The 15,582-nt window shown below is 41.3% G+C and overlaps 1 long non-coding RNA gene across 3 annotated transcripts in view; it reads left to right on the top strand.

Moving 5' to 3' along the window:
• LOC102128208 (uncharacterized) overlaps nt 1–15,582 on the top strand; it is a 311,614-nt gene that overhangs the window by 247,645 nt on the left and 48,387 nt on the right. For 2 of the 3 annotated variants that reach the window (XR_006692095.3, XR_006692094.3), the window contains 2 exons: nt 6,389–6,547; nt 9,091–9,231. This is a non-coding gene — a long non-coding RNA (uncharacterized lncRNA). Of the gene's footprint in view, nt 1–6,388; nt 6,548–9,090; nt 9,232–9,501; nt 9,956–15,582 lie in introns of those variants that run through there. The other variant, XR_006692096.3, reaches the window with a different exon arrangement.

Raw genomic sequence — 15,582 nt, 5'->3', positions numbered from 1 at the left:
AAATTCATGCTGAACCTGTGAGTAATGGCAGTTAGTCCATGTCTCCTTCCCTAATAAAAAGGAACAGGAGTCTGTATCCAGTGCTTTCGTATTAAATGAAATATTTAAAACATGTCTTCTTGTTTCTCATGGCCATGTCCTGATTACGTCAAGCCAAATTAGATAAGTACATAAATTGGGGTAAACAAAAATGACAGATAAATGAAATGCATGGGGACATTCCTATGAAAACCACCTATGAACTCTATACTAGGTGGCAATTTCACAGGCCACCATCTGGGTATCCTAAAGAAGCTGCCAATCTTCCAGAGGTACTATGTTTGTGCCAACACCCTGCCATTCTCTCTCCATCTCTGCCATGTGTCTGATTTTTTTACCCAAGGTTTAAGATGTATTCTATGAAGATAAACAGATGAGTAAGAGAGCTCTCAATCCTCTTCCATTTGTCTTTTTGCATTAATAAAACTATTCTAGTTTTACCCTTTTTAAAAATAAAGCTGCTTCATGGAATGCGTGGAATACTATCTGTAAGTCTGGCAGTAAATATTCTTACATTTTGGTCTGTGTTTTGCCTTTCCTCCATGTACAATTGCAAACAATTGTCAAATGCTTAGAAGCCCAATACAGTGTTTCTGGAAGCTTTTTATGTTATGAACACTGTGTTAGGACTTAGAAGTAAAACTCTGAGCAGTATAGAGAAGGCCTCTGACCTAAAGAACTTATAATCTATTTTTTTTTTTTTTTTGAGACGGAGTCTCACTCTGTCGCCCGGGCTGGAGTACAGTGGCCGGATCTCAGCTCACTGCAAGCTTCGCCTCCCGGGTTTACGTCATTCTCCTGCCTCAGCCTCCCGAGTAGCTGGGACTATAGGCGCCCGCCACCTCGCCCGGCTAGTTTTTTGTATTTCTTTTGGAAGAGATGGGGTTTCACTGTGTTAGCCAGGATGGTCTCGATCTCCTGGCCTCGTGATCCGCCCGTCTCGGCCTCCCAAAGTGCTGGGATTACAGGCTTGAGCCACCGCACCCGGCCAAGAACTTATAATCTAATGAAAGAGAAAGGCATGATAGAACATGATCATTTTCATGATAGGGAATTCAAGGTGCCATGGAAGCATACAAAAATGTACATAAACAGTTTTGGTGGACCATAAATAGTTTCCTACAGGAATTGATGATTAAGAACTGAAGGATAGCTACAAGTTACCTAAATAAAGGGATGCTTGTTCCAATCAGCAGGAACAGTATGAGAGAAAGCAGAGAGGCAAGAAGTAGTGTGATGCTTTAAAAAAAAAAGGTTGAAAACATCCAAAAAAAAAAAAACCATGGCACTGACGAGGAATTGGCCTGATGACTCCAAGGAAGGTGCAGAGACAGGTGAGCAAAGGCCTTGTAGACAAGGTCAAGATTGCAGATTTCACCTGAAGCAAGAGGAGAGGTGTAAATTTGTGTGTTGGAAAGGTTATTCTGTCTGCAGTGTGGAGATGCATTGCAGGGAACCCAGCCTGGAAGCAGGGAAATGGGTTCCCAGAGTGGACTTAGCCACAGTATAGGAATAGCTCAATTTTATTGAGAGCTTATTGTGTGTTGGACACTATTTTAAGTATCATATATGAGTTAACTCCCTTAATTCTAACAATAACCCCATGAGGTAAATATGACTCTTCTTCCTGTTTTGTGGATGAGGTTAGGACACAGAAAGACTGAGTCATTTGCCCAAGTTTACATAACTAGGAAAGGATATATTCAAAGTTTTTGTTTTTGTTTTATAATTTCAACTTTCATTTGAGATTCGGGGGTACATGTGCAGAGTTTTACATGGATATATCACATGACGCTGAGGTTTGGGGTACCGTTGATCTTGTCCACCAGGTGGTGAGCATAGTCCCCAGTAGTTTTCCAACCCTTGTCCCCCTCCCTCTCTCCCCCCTCTAGTATCCCCCAATGTCTATTGTTGCCATCTTTATGACCATGTGTACCCAGTGTTTAGCTCCTACTTATAAGTGAGAACACGTGTTATTTGTTTTTCCGTTTCTGTGTTGATTCACTTAGGATAATGGCCTCCAGGTACATCCATGTACTTTTGATAGCTGAGTAGTATTCCACGATGCATATGTAGCACCTTTTCTTTTTTTAACCCACGGTCCATGGGGACCTAGGTTGATTCCATGTCTTTGCTGTTGTGAATAGTGCTGTGATGAGCATGCACGTGAGTGTGGTTTTTGTAGAATGATTTCTTTTCCTTTGGGTATATACCAACTAAAGGAATTGCTGGGTCAAGTGATAGTTTTGTTTTAAGTTCTTTGAGAAATCTCTAAACTGCTTTCCACAGTGGCTGAACTAATTTGCATTCCCACCAACAGTGTGTAAGTGTTCCCTTCTCTCTGCAGCCTCACCAGGATCTGTTGTTTCCTGACTTTTTAATAACAGCCATTCTGACTGGTGTGAGAAGGTATCTCATTGTGGTTTTGATTTGCATTTCTCTGATGCATATCCAAACTTTTAACCCAGAAAGTCTTTTTTTTTTAGTCTTTTTTTTTAAGACGGAGTTTAGCTCTTGTTGCCCAGGCTGCAGTGCAGTGACACGATCTCAGCTCACTGCAACCTCCACCTCCCAGATTCAAGCAATTCTCCTGCCTCAGCCTCCTGAGTAGCTGGGATTACAGGTGCCTGCCACCATGCCTGGCTAATTTTTTGTATTTTTAGTAGAGACAGGGTTTCATCATGTTGGCCAGGCTGGTCTCGAACTCCTGAACTCAGGTGAGTCACCCACCTTGGCCTCCCAAAATGCAGGCATTACAGGCATGAGCCACCACGCCTGACCATAAGCCAGAAAGTCTTAGACCAGAGCCATATTCTTTTTTTTTTTTTTTTTTGTAGACAGGGTCTTGCTCTGTCACCAGGTTGCAGTGCAGTAGTGTGATCGTGGCTCACTATAACTTCTGCCTCCTGAGTAGCTAGGGCTACTCCAGGCCTTCTGAGTAGCTAGGACTATGGGTGTGTGCCACCACACCTGGCTATTTTTTTATTTTTATTTGTTTAGATACAAGTTTTCACCATATTTCCCAGGCTGATCTCAAAATCCTGAACTCAAGTGATCCACCTGCCTTGACCTTCCAAAGTGCTGGGATTACAGATGAGAGCCACTGTGCCCGGCCCAGAGCTCATATTCTTAATAACCACTGACCTATATATAATACTCTGACCTTGGTGACATTAATGGGGACAGAGGACAGATCCTAAGAACTCAAGAATAAGGCAGTTTCAGGTCAGAACCATCAAGTTTTTCATGGTAAGACTGAGCTGAGCGTCTGGAATCATGTAGTTCCTAGTGGAAATGCACCCAAGCCAAAGAGGTTGAGATAAGGGTGCAGGTCAAATTAAGAGGTCACCACACACATCAGTAGAGGAGATCGGACACAGGCGGAGTAGAGAGAGAGGATTTCAAAACACACACAAAATCAAACAAAGCAGAGCAAAGCAGGTTGTCAAAAGATGAAGGAAATATTCAGGGACTAAGAAATTCTCAGGCACTAAAGGAATAGAGCCAGGCAAGCAAGAGAACAGATGTGAAATAACAAATCAAGGCAGAGTTTGCTATTGGAGACAGATTTTTGCCTCAGGCCTGGTGCTTTTTTACAGTTCTTGTTGAGTTCCAAACCAGAGTCTTTATGACTTCTGGGCCTTGCCCTGCTGGGGTGCAGAGAAGGGAGTAGATAATTGGGAACATGTGGTCAAATTGACGCCTGTCAGAAGATGGGGAGTAGCACTTTATAACAGGTTCATCCTGAGAAGAACATGAAGGATATACCATAAATACTTGTTATTAACAGACTTGTAAGTTCCTCTACATTGTGGAAGCTCGATAAAGATTTGTTGTATGGATAAATAAATAAGTGAAGTGCCTGTTTACTGCACTATCAATGACTAAAATGAAAGAGGGGGCCTCTGTACATTTAAATTCCCTTTCCTAATATAAAAAGATAATGGACAACCTTCTTCATAATAAGTCTGTCGCCAAGGATAAACCTTAGATTCCTGGTCCCTTAACCAATATTATGACATTTAAAAGTAATATTTCCAATATTGTATAGTTAGTATAAAGAAAGATTGTGAATATTTAAAAAAGGGAAGATCTGACTTTGGAAGCCTGTTCTACACTGATCAGCCACAACTCCTCATCTGGAGAACTGAAACTCCATGCTAGGTGTGAACAGAGTTGAGACTATAAAAATAAACCCTTAAGTATATAGACAACTGATTGTGTTACACATGTGCCAGGGCGATGAATTCATTGGTGAAAGTAGTCTTTTCATCAAATAGTGCTGGAATCATTGCATACCCACATGAAAAAGATTAACATAGCTCCTCACCTCATATCATATCTGAAAGTTAACTCAACGTGATTAGTGAAGAGATGAAACAGTTTTTTGTAAGAGACCATAAGAGAAAATCCTTGAGACATTGTGCTAGGCAAAGATTTCCTAGATAGGACACCAAAAAAAAAAAAAAAAAAAAAAACGCATAAATTGGGCCTCATCAAAATTTGAAACATTTGCACTTCGGAAGACACAATTAAGGAAATAAAAAGGCAAGCAACAGATCGGGGGAAATATTTGCAAAGCAGAAATCTGATAAAGAACTTGCATTTGGAATTTACAAAAAACACAACTCAATTATTGAAAGACAACCCATTTCTTAAAAGTGGGCAAAGGATATAAACAGATATCATCCCAAAGAGGATGAATAGCCAATAAGCACATTAGAAAGATGCTCAGTATTTTATTTACTAGGGAAATGCAAATTAAAACCACAACAAAATACCACTTCATATTCACTATAATAGCTTACTAAATAAGACAGACATTTTGATGAAGTTATGGAGAAATAAGAACCCTCATACATTGTTGGTGGGAATGTGACATGGTGCAACCACTTTGGAAAAGAGTTTGGGAGTTTCTCAAAAAGTTAAACCTAAAATACAGCATGACCCAGTAATTCCACTCTTAGTTGTATATTCCAAAGTAATAAAAAACTTGTCCATAGGAAGACCTGCACATAGATGTTCATAAATGTTCATAACAGCATTATTCATAATAACCAGAAATGGAAATGACCTAAATGCTCATTAACTATTGAATGGATAGACAGAGCACATTCTATCCATACATGAACTACTACTGAGCAATGAAAAAAAAGGAACTGCTGACACATGCTATGTCATGGATGAATTTAAATCCTTGGGCTGAGTGAATGAAAGAAGACACAAGACACTGCATCTTGTATGGTTCCTTCATAGAAAATGTCTCCCAAAGGTACATTTATAGGGGTAGAAGGTCGATTCGTGATTGCCTGGGGCTAGGGGAAGGGATATGGGTTAGATGATTTATAAATGGACAAAAGGGGATTAAGTGTTCTAGGACTGATTTACTGTGATCTTCATAGTTCTACCCCTTGATAAAGTTAGTAAAAATTACTGCATTTCACATTTGAAATGGGTAAGTTTTATGAAATGTGAAATATACTTCAATAAAGTTATTTTAAGCCAATAGCAAGAATTAAATAAGTTAATTACCCAGGAAATGTTCATTTCTTTACTCTCTCTTTCACTTTATTATAGTTCATAAGGAGTGCCAGAGGCAGAGCACCATGTCTCCTCTTTTTCACCCTCTTCTCATATAAGCCATTTTTTTCCATTTAAAAATATAAATAACTAAAGGAAAGTTTAAGTGATCAGTTTCTACGGTTAGAAAACTTCTGTTTTCTCTTCACATTCAAGACAGAGGGCTCTGAATAAGAAAATCTGAACAACGCCTCCCTCTCCAGAGCAGCCTGCCTTCCCACCTTCCGTCGGGCTCATGACGGCACAGATGCTTCGCACAAGCCCAGCTGGTGGAGTCCAATGTCGCTGGCTTTGCTGAGTGCCTGGGTGAGGACGCTGGCCTCAGCATGTTAGCAATCCCTATTTGCTGGTTGTAATAGATACATTTTGCCTCCAGCAAAAAGTCTGCGAATAGTTAACAAAAATAATGAGCAGTAGCAGAGAATTAATGGCCTCTTTATGAGAGATGGAGTTCGGTGTTCAGTGTTCTTGAATAGGAAAATTGTTTTATAGGCAAAATTAACTAGAAATACCTTATTTAGCCAATTTTAAGGTAATGGGTTTTGGCTTCAAAATGTCAGTAAATGCAGGAAGGAAGAGCCAGGTAAGGTTTGAGCTACTCACATAGCATTTTCTCAATTACTGAAAAGAGCAGGTGTGCCCCTCTGCAGCAGGTAGAAGTGTGAGTAGTTGCAACCCCTTGCAAAAGGAAAACAAAGACAGTGATTTCTGTAGGTGCATTTGAGCTTTATCTTGGTTTACCTTTTGTCTTGCACTTTTTTTTTTCCAGGGATGCTGAAACCATCAGAACATTCATGTTACCTTCAGTGGCTGACCATGCTACACTCATCTGTGTGAGTGATCCTTACCTACCTCGCTGTTTATGACCTATGTTCAGCATATACATCCTGAAAATGCTGAGCCAGACCCCCAGCCGGCCAGTTCCCAGGTGAGCCCTGGAGTGCCCTGTGGATGGTAGCTCTAGAGACCTGGATTTGAGAGATGCCATTAATAGGAACATAGTGGTCCAATTGATAGGGGTACTGGGTTACACCCTAAGCAAGCAGGCTTTTCCAGTCATGTATTTATTTAATCCATTTAAAAAACGAACAAACAACAACAACAAAAATGAACTAAAACACAACGACAAAATTACACCAAACATTGTTGACATGGTGGTAAGTCATTTCAGACCACTAATCAGATTGTTAAAACTGACCTAGCAAGGATGAGGCCAGTAAACACGGAAAGAAGGTCACCAAAGAAAACCACACCCACTCAGTTCCTCAAAATTGTCATCATCTGGGCATCGTTCGGGTCCATTTACGGGACAATTCCTGTTGAAGAACGAAGGCAGGTGTCAACAACTGCATCTAGTTCCACAGCTTTCCTGCTGTTGTCTCTGTGCTGGCACCATCAATTTGCTTTTTTACTTTTTTAGCAATAATACAATAACGTGCTGGGCACTGTGCTGAGTTTGGCAGGGAAAAGAAGACACAACCCTCTCAAAAGCTCTCACAGCCTGTCAGGTCTAAACCCGAGGCCCACGGGGAGCTTTGGGGAAGAATATGCCAATTGTCTTCAGAATAGTTTCAAAGGGTAAAGCATGTCAGGACAGTATGATGCACAGAATCGGTACCAAAGAGCTGCACAGAGGATGTGCTAACTGAGATATGCTTTATAAAATGATTAGAGGCATGAGAGAAAGGAATTCTCAGACTATTCCAGAGGAAGAAAATAACACAAGTAAGACCAAGTGACAGGAAGGCCCAAAGGCTTCAGGGACCAGTCAGGAGTCCAGCTTGACTGGCATGAATTGTACTTGGGGATGGAGGTAGATGAACCTGGTACAAAGCACTGTGGAGAGTGCAGAGTAGACAAAGCAGGAGATCGTGATATTCCTTTAGTTAAAATCGTAGCGTGTAGGTACATGAAGAAAATTGCACAATAATATGGTTAATCTGGTGGTTGCTGCACCATAGATTCAAACGGGGAGAGTTGGGACGGGGGAATTCACTTGGGAAATTGTTGGTTCCACACAGCTCATGCCAGTGGCTGAAGAGAAGGTAATTTGGAGTGAACCCGGAATCAAGAACAGTGTGGAAGCCAGTGTAGTTAACAATCCAGGCAGGCAAAAGATAATAACTTGAATTTGAATTATCCTGGCTTTGGTCACACACACACACACACACACACACACACACACATACATATATATATGAATAAATAATTTTGGAGATAGGATAGCTTCAGACTAATGACAGAGAATGTTCAAGATATCAACAGAAACTGATCCCCAACACAGATTAGGTGCCTTTTGTCACTTCTTCGTGTCAATCTGTTTTCCTCATCTACTCCTTTAAATGTCTCTCACCTTTAGTTTATTCTCTTACGAGGAAAACTTGATCGCAAACTTCCAGGCTTCCATCCTGTTCTCCCTGCAAAAGACTAGAAAGTGCTACACAAAGGAAGGTCTTTTAGAACAGACACGTCCCTTAGGTTGGAGGCACCTACCTCTAACCTGCAACTACCTCTAACCTAAGGGGCAGTTGTCCTTAGTATTCTCAGTGCTTGGCACAGCCTGAGACTCAGTAAAGTTTCAGTGAACACTTTCTGAATGAATGAATGAAGACAGTGTCTTCATACTTCAGTGCAAATTAAGGTAAATTAATCCCAGCAGCTCTATCTTCTTTAAAGGAGTCTATCAGGATCAAAACACTCTTCTTTCTACCTCTCCTTCTCCTCCTCAGAACATCATCACTACCAACAACTAACTTTTGCTAGGCATTTCCTATGCTTGAGTCAATGTAGTCAGCAGATGTATTCATCCAATTGAATTGTGGCTTCCTCTGCTTCCACCGCGGTCTGTCCTACGGCAGAGTTAAAACAAGCCAATGCAACTCACCTGGACACAGTCTTCTCAATGAAATTCTCAAGAGAGAACGAAATGCATTGTCTTGAGCTCCCTCTATAAGCTTTCTTCCTCTCAAAGAGCACCCCCAACAAAACTAAGCAATTAAGGATATTTGCCTTACTCTCAAGCCAGCTCCCACTGCCTTCCTTCAACTGATTTTCTTCTGGGGAATGAGAAAAAATGGAAGAAGGTGGTAAAGAATTCTAGAAGACAAGCAGCATGCTCACATCAGGCCCCAGGGGTTCATAGAACCAAGAGGAAGGTGCTGCAGAGGTGACTGGCTTTGAAGGACACTCACAGAGATAATCAATTTGATCACACAGGCAGACACTGAGGTATTTGTCAAAATGTCAGGGTTATGGTGAGTGCCAATATATTTGCTTTCCAATGCATTCATTTTTTAAAAAGCCTGTATCTAACGTGACATTGGACACAGTCCTTTTTCCCCCTCATCACAGTTTTCTGTTAGGAAATATGATGTGCTACTTTTCCTTTGGGAGTGGAATTTATACCTAGAGACTTCTTGCCACACAAGGAAAGGAGAGTTATTTATTTGTTTGTGTGTTTGTTTCTTTTAGGAAGGTTCGAGAAATACACAGCAATAAGTGAATACCAGGCCCATGTTTTTCTTTGCGTTAAACCTAAAACCCAGCTGAAAAGAGAATCAGAGAGAGAATAGAAGATTGGCACATGACAGAGCCTTGAACTCCCTTCCTAAGGTAAACGGAGCAACATCTCACACCTCCTGTTGGAGTTAACCAAGTGATACCGTGTGTATATTTGCCCTGCCCAAATCTCACGTTGAAACGCAATTCCCAAGGTTGGTGGTTGTGCCTGGTGGGAGGTGATTGGATCATGGGGGTGGATTTCTCATGCATGGCTTAGCACAATCCCTTTGATGCTGTCCTCACGACAGTGAGTTCTCGCGAGATTTGGTTGTTTAAAAGTGTGTGTCACCCTGCCCCCATTCTTGCTCCTCCTCCCACCAGGTGAGATGCCTGCCCCCCTTTGCATTCTGCCATGATTGGAAGCTTCTTGATGTCTTCCCAGAAGCAGAGGCTACTAGGCTTCCTGAACAATCTGCAGAACTGTGAGGCAATTAAACCTCTTTTCCTACAAATTACCCAGCATCAGGCATTTCTTTATAGCAATGCAAGAAAGGTCTAATACACGAAGGCAGCCTGCTACCTGTCTTTCTCATGCTACCTACAGAAAATGTGTAAAGTCCAGATTAGCCTAGAGTCCCCTGGGAAGATGCTTGATTGCCCTACAGAGAAGTCTGTCAGTGTGTTACCATGGATGATTTATTTTATGCCAAAAGATCTGCAGGTTGATCATCCTAACCCAGAGATTGTTTAACTTAAAATGGAAAAGGTGAAAATAATCAGCTCCTACTGAAATGACACAGTGTCCATATAGCTACTGTTGAAGCACTGAAATTATAACTTATCTTATAATTAATAGGAAAGAAGAACAATCTGTTGTTCCTCAAGTGAATTATTGAGACAACTGGAGAAAATGTGTTAAAAAGTACTGTGTAGGAGAATTCTTAAAATGGAGACTGGTCAGCTGTAAAAAATGCCATGTGAAAGACTTCCATATATTGGGCCATTAATTATTTTGGTTTCTGTAGATTTCAGAAACGATCTCTTGTTTTCCTCCAGGGAGCAGTGGTGCTAAATAGGTAATGCTCTCTACTGGCTGCTCTTTCATCAATCTTCAGCTTTCTGACCATCAGAGGAATCCTTCCCCCAACCCTGCCCTTCCCTTCTCTGCTGGATCTGCCTACTCTTTTTTGGAATGTGTGCCTCATGGAAGAATTTAAAGGTTTCTCAGCAAATGACATAGAATATTTCAGAGATGTCATTTTGGTCCTACTAAGCCTCTAGACCTGGACATGGGTGTGTGTACTAGTTTCTTATCTGCTGTGCAATCTTGAGAAGTATTAAAAATTCTGAATTTTATTTTCTTGAGATGTAGATGGTCATAAGATATACAATTATAACCCTAAATATTTTATGTGTTGGCTACTATTGTAAACGCTTTGTGTACATCAGCCCATTTTATCCCTTCTATAATTTTCAAGAAGCGATGAGGCCCAGGGAGGTGAAATGATCTGCCCAAGGTGAGGTGGTCCTGAGACAAATGGAAGATTATTCAGTACAGATCCTGGGGGAGGTGCTGAATCAGTGTCCTCTCGCCTCCCCTTTTCCCCTGATTTTCACATCCTTACAAATACAAGACTAAAACCACCACGCAGGACTAAACACCACCATGGATGTAAAGAACGGGGCACAATGCACTACTTTTAGAATTCTGCTACTTCTGAAAAGGCACAAAATATATAGTTACAGTTGAAGGTAGGTCATTTTACAACTATGCCATGACTGGCTCTCAGAGTCTAGCTTTGTGTCCTATTTGCATTGTAAAATTCAGTAACTGTTTGGTAGAGCACATGTGTTCTGATTTAAGGGCATCAGTCTGGGGTCAGGATGCTGGTAGTTGGCTCAACTCTAGCTGATTTTGGCAAATCCCTGGATGATCCTTGGGTACAGCACAATCATGCAGCCTCAGTTTACCCATCTATATAATAGGATTTGTTACAACTGCTTTCTTCTTTCAGCTCATGTTACTGAAGAAATATGAGTTCTCAAATGGCACAGCTGCACCCATGTCTGCCAGGCAAGGGAAAACACAGCTATAAAACTCCCACCATTAGCAACTTTTTTCTGAACACAGGTCGGTTAGAGTGACCAAGGCAATTGCTATTTTTGGCCGTACTTCAAGGGGCCATATATACACCTCAGCTCAGTTTGCAGTCTCTACTAGGCCTACTGGCCAAACCGTGTTAGAGAACCAGTAACTATTATTGGATTTAGTCCAAAAGGTGGAAGATGAAAGCACGTCTGTGTTCAGAGCATCTATGAAAGCACAAGCTGTAGCGTCTTCATTCCTGTGAATGGAGAAACAAGAGACTTCCTGGGCTTTCTACGAACAGGATTCCTGCAGAGTGGTTTTGCTAAAAGGCAGACAGCAGGGCAGTAACAGCTGTGCTGTGTCCAGGTCCATCTTCAACCACAGGAACTCTCTGAGGATAAATACGTGTGTGTGTGTGTGTGTGTGTGTGTGTAATATACATATTACACACAGAGACAGAGAGAGAGAGAGAAAGAGAGACTAATCATTTAAATGTGTATGATATGCTGGAGAGGCAAAACAAACTTCCTTATGAGACTCAGCCCAAGAATATTCAGCCAGCTGAAGAAGGACACCAGCAGATGAGAAATTTCAGTCTCAACTTTTCATGGCAGAAAAAAAGAAGGAACGAGTAGTCTTTCAGAAGAGAAAAAATCAAGATTCATTCTCCTGCAAAGGTTACAAATAATGTTGACTGTTTCTCTCCCACCTCTTCCTTCCTTTGATATTCATCAAGCAAAATGCTAATACGTGAAAAGTCTTCCAATTTAGGTATTTCAAAATGCAGTCTCATTCAGATGAGATACACCCAGCTCTCTTACAGTCACCATGTTGTTTTTGACAGCATGAAAATGGGACTGCATCAATCCGCACAAGCCCTTCTCCCAGGAATCCCTCTTGAGTCTGAGTTCTGGGCAGCACGGCAGCCGGGCTGATGGGTTTTACCTGCAGACTGGGGCCAATAAACAGAATGAAGCCCAAATAGCGTCCTCACCAGCGTGCTTCTCCAACCAGCATGCTTCTCCAACCAGCGTGCTTCTCCAACCAGCGTGCTTCTCCAACCAGCGTGCTTCTCCAACCAGCGTGCTTCTCCAACCAGTGTGCTTCTCCAAGAGGCTCCATATCTAGGAACTATTCATAACAAACCTGTCTTGTCCCTGTTATAGCCTTAAAATCGCTGTGCAAATTAGCAAGGGAGTGAAAGAAGCCATAGGATTGGGCAGGAGAATTTTTTAAGGCCATATCTATCACTTAGCCATTGTTCTGGTTGTTATTATAAGTGCCATAAAAGAAACATCTACCACGTGCCCAGAGTCCCTGCACTGAATTCTGAATAGTTTGCTTCCCTTGCTCTATGCTCCACTGTCAATTTCACTCTATTTTTCACTCGGCTTTTCCTGAAACTCTTGGCTGCCAACCTTCCTGTCTATCTAACATTTACTTTCTCTCCACGCTGCCGGGGCTTGGTGCAATGACTCCTGGGCCTCTCACCTATGCCCTCTCCTGTTCTCATGGGCTCTTGCTACCTGTGGATAACCTTTCTGGAGCAGCCCTTCCTACTTAACCTGGTCATCAGATGTCCTGGTCCAAATGTAGCCCTTCCGGATCACATGAGATCTATACCCCACACCCATCTACCCAGACAGGATAATGTTACAAGGGATGCAAACAGAGTTTATCAGCAAGTAACAAAAATATTGTGCATCTGTTATACCCAGGATACTGTCTCAGCTAGCATGGGGTTACCAAAAGTGATACAATTAGATCATTGGCATTTTTTCCAAGTTGCCGAAGTTAGTCTGGCAAAGAATGTCACATCCAAAATTCGCTCCATCAAATTTTGCTTTTAAAATATGTAAATATATAATTAATATTATAATTATACATTAATATTAACATGTTTGTGAATAATATTCATATATAAATTAATTGGTATATACTATATATAAAATCCCTTCTCTCAAAAAAATCCAATACTAAACAACGACAAAGACTACAAGATAGGATATGTCACAGGGAGGAGTGTGATCAGTTGCTGAGTGAGAGGCTCGGTGAAGGCTGTGAGTTAGAAGTAGAGAGGTCACCGTGTACTAAAAGCTCTACGATGAACATGGTGGCCGAGGAGGCAGCTGGAGCAGCCTTTCTTGAAGGACTGCATTAGGTGTATGGTGGTAAAATACCACAAAGAGCATGATAACCCTGGCAGTGAGGGATAGTTCAGCAGACACCTAGGAAGATGTCACCATAGGACTGGTTCAGAAATAGAAATATAAGATAGTACTTAAGACTGAGGTTAAGTGGAATTTTCTTATGTTTTATTGTTTCCATAAGAAACAAAAGCAAAACAACAAGAAAAAAACTCCAAAAAACACAAAAATTCTTTATGATCCCAGGAACTCACATCCCCCTTTAAGTGCTTGAAACCAGGCACAAGAAATCAATTTGTTTTGCAAATGGTCTTGGGAATGACTTAATGTTTGGTTTTGTTTTACTAAGTAACACTTCACGGATGACAAGCAGCAACATTTCATCCTTGCAAACACGGAAATTGCTCAAGCACCACAAAACCATAGCCAGATTGATGTTTCGCCTATTCAATCCTTCCTCCTTTTCCATACCCCCATAACCCTGATCTTACTGTCTTGATGCTTTTGAAGCCCAGCTCTGCCTTTGATCTATTCTGTCTCATTATTAGCTCAAGTTATTTGATGTCTTATAGGTCATAAATATTCTGATATTGAGATTTCCAAATGAGCCACTTACCTAAGGCAAGCTGGAAGCAGCTCTTTCTGGAGGATCCCTTTGCCCCGGATACTCTAAGATCCATCATCAAACTTGGCTTCTTTGATAAGGCTGTCTTAAGGTGACCTTGGGCCTTGCCTCTACTGATGCCTAATATAATGGCAGTAGAGTTAAGGCTGGAGGTGGAGGTACATTCAGCAGTGGGGCACCATTAAGTTCTGCTCTCCTGATTTTAAAGGCAGAATTTTGTGTTGCTGATAGATCTGGGAGACACTACTTCCCAGCCCACAGTTAAAACAGTTGGTTTTAACAATATAGACAGTAAAAGCTCTAATGCAAATAGGGTGAAGCACAGCTGTGATAAATGTGTCTTAGCCAGGGTGGTGCTCGAAACATGATCTGAACTCACAAATCCCGCTACTGGGTAGCAACATAAATCCAGAGGGATATGTTACAGCCGCAAAGGGCAGGGGGAACCTGTGAAGGAGGAGTCTGCCTCTAAATCATGGCAGAGGTAAATAAATATCTTCAGAACCTCGAAGATCATCCTTTCAGAAGGTGGCCCACGGGAACAGATTTATTCACCCTGCATTGAAAGCCACCAGACCTGGAAGAAACTCCAATCTGCAATCATTTTTCACAAAGGCGGGGCAAGGGTTGAGTCATACTATTTCTCAGAACACACCATTTTATTTTCTTTTATTCTTTCACATAGAGTTGAAACGTTACAATTATATCTTAAAGTATTGTAATTATTGTAGATTTTCATAGAAATAAAGCCATTTATCGGTGGGGGAAAAAAACCCTTTGTCAGATTGTGTATTCCAATTTTGGTGTAGGAAATTTATGGGCACCATAAGCTAGAAAGCTCACGCTGTGACAAGGTCTGCCTGGGTAAAAATGAAGAGCTCCTACCCACGGCTCTTCTGTTTCTGGCAGGAAACAAGGGATAAAAGAAAAAGACCACGGAACTTTCATGTTTACTCCCTTCAACTTTTCTTGTTGTTGTCATTATATTCATGACAAAAATAATAATAGTGCTACTCTATCTGTATACTTCACCATTTATGAACTGTTTCCATGCATATTAGTGTGACACACATCCTAGGAGGATGATTGTTAGTATGGCCATTTCACAGGTAAGGACGTTATAGACAGAGAATAAGAGAATTGTATAAGGGTGCAGGGTGAGTAAATAGTTGATCTGAGCTAGCCGCCAGATCATATGTCTTCTCAAGAGATACTGTAAACCTTCTACTCCCCCACATTGTTGTAAGAGCCTGAGAGTCTCCCTGGCCCCGATGACCACTGAAAAAATAATGGGGTAACAGAAAAAGACATAGCTACTGTGCAAATTCCCAAAGACCCAAGAATCGAATTGTTTTGAATAGTAGGGATAGTTACAAGACTGATTTTTAGAAATATAGAGACCTCAGCCCCAGCCAAAGGGAAATCACGCTTGCCTAGATCAAGACACTGTGTACTTTTTCTCTGATGCATTTATCACAGGAAAATTTAGAGTTAATTGTGTGATCACTTAATTAAGTCTGCCTCTCTCAATAGGCTGGAAGTTCCATCAGAGCAGGGATTTTACTTGCTCCTTTGCACACCATTTCGTCCTCATGTCTCGC

The sequence above is a fragment of the Macaca fascicularis genome, chromosome 14 (genome assembly GCF_037993035.2).
Source record: "Macaca fascicularis isolate 582-1 chromosome 14, T2T-MFA8v1.1".
Classification (NCBI taxonomy): domain Eukaryota; kingdom Metazoa; phylum Chordata; class Mammalia; order Primates; family Cercopithecidae; genus Macaca; species Macaca fascicularis.
This window is presented reverse-complemented; position numbering and strand designations above follow the sequence as displayed.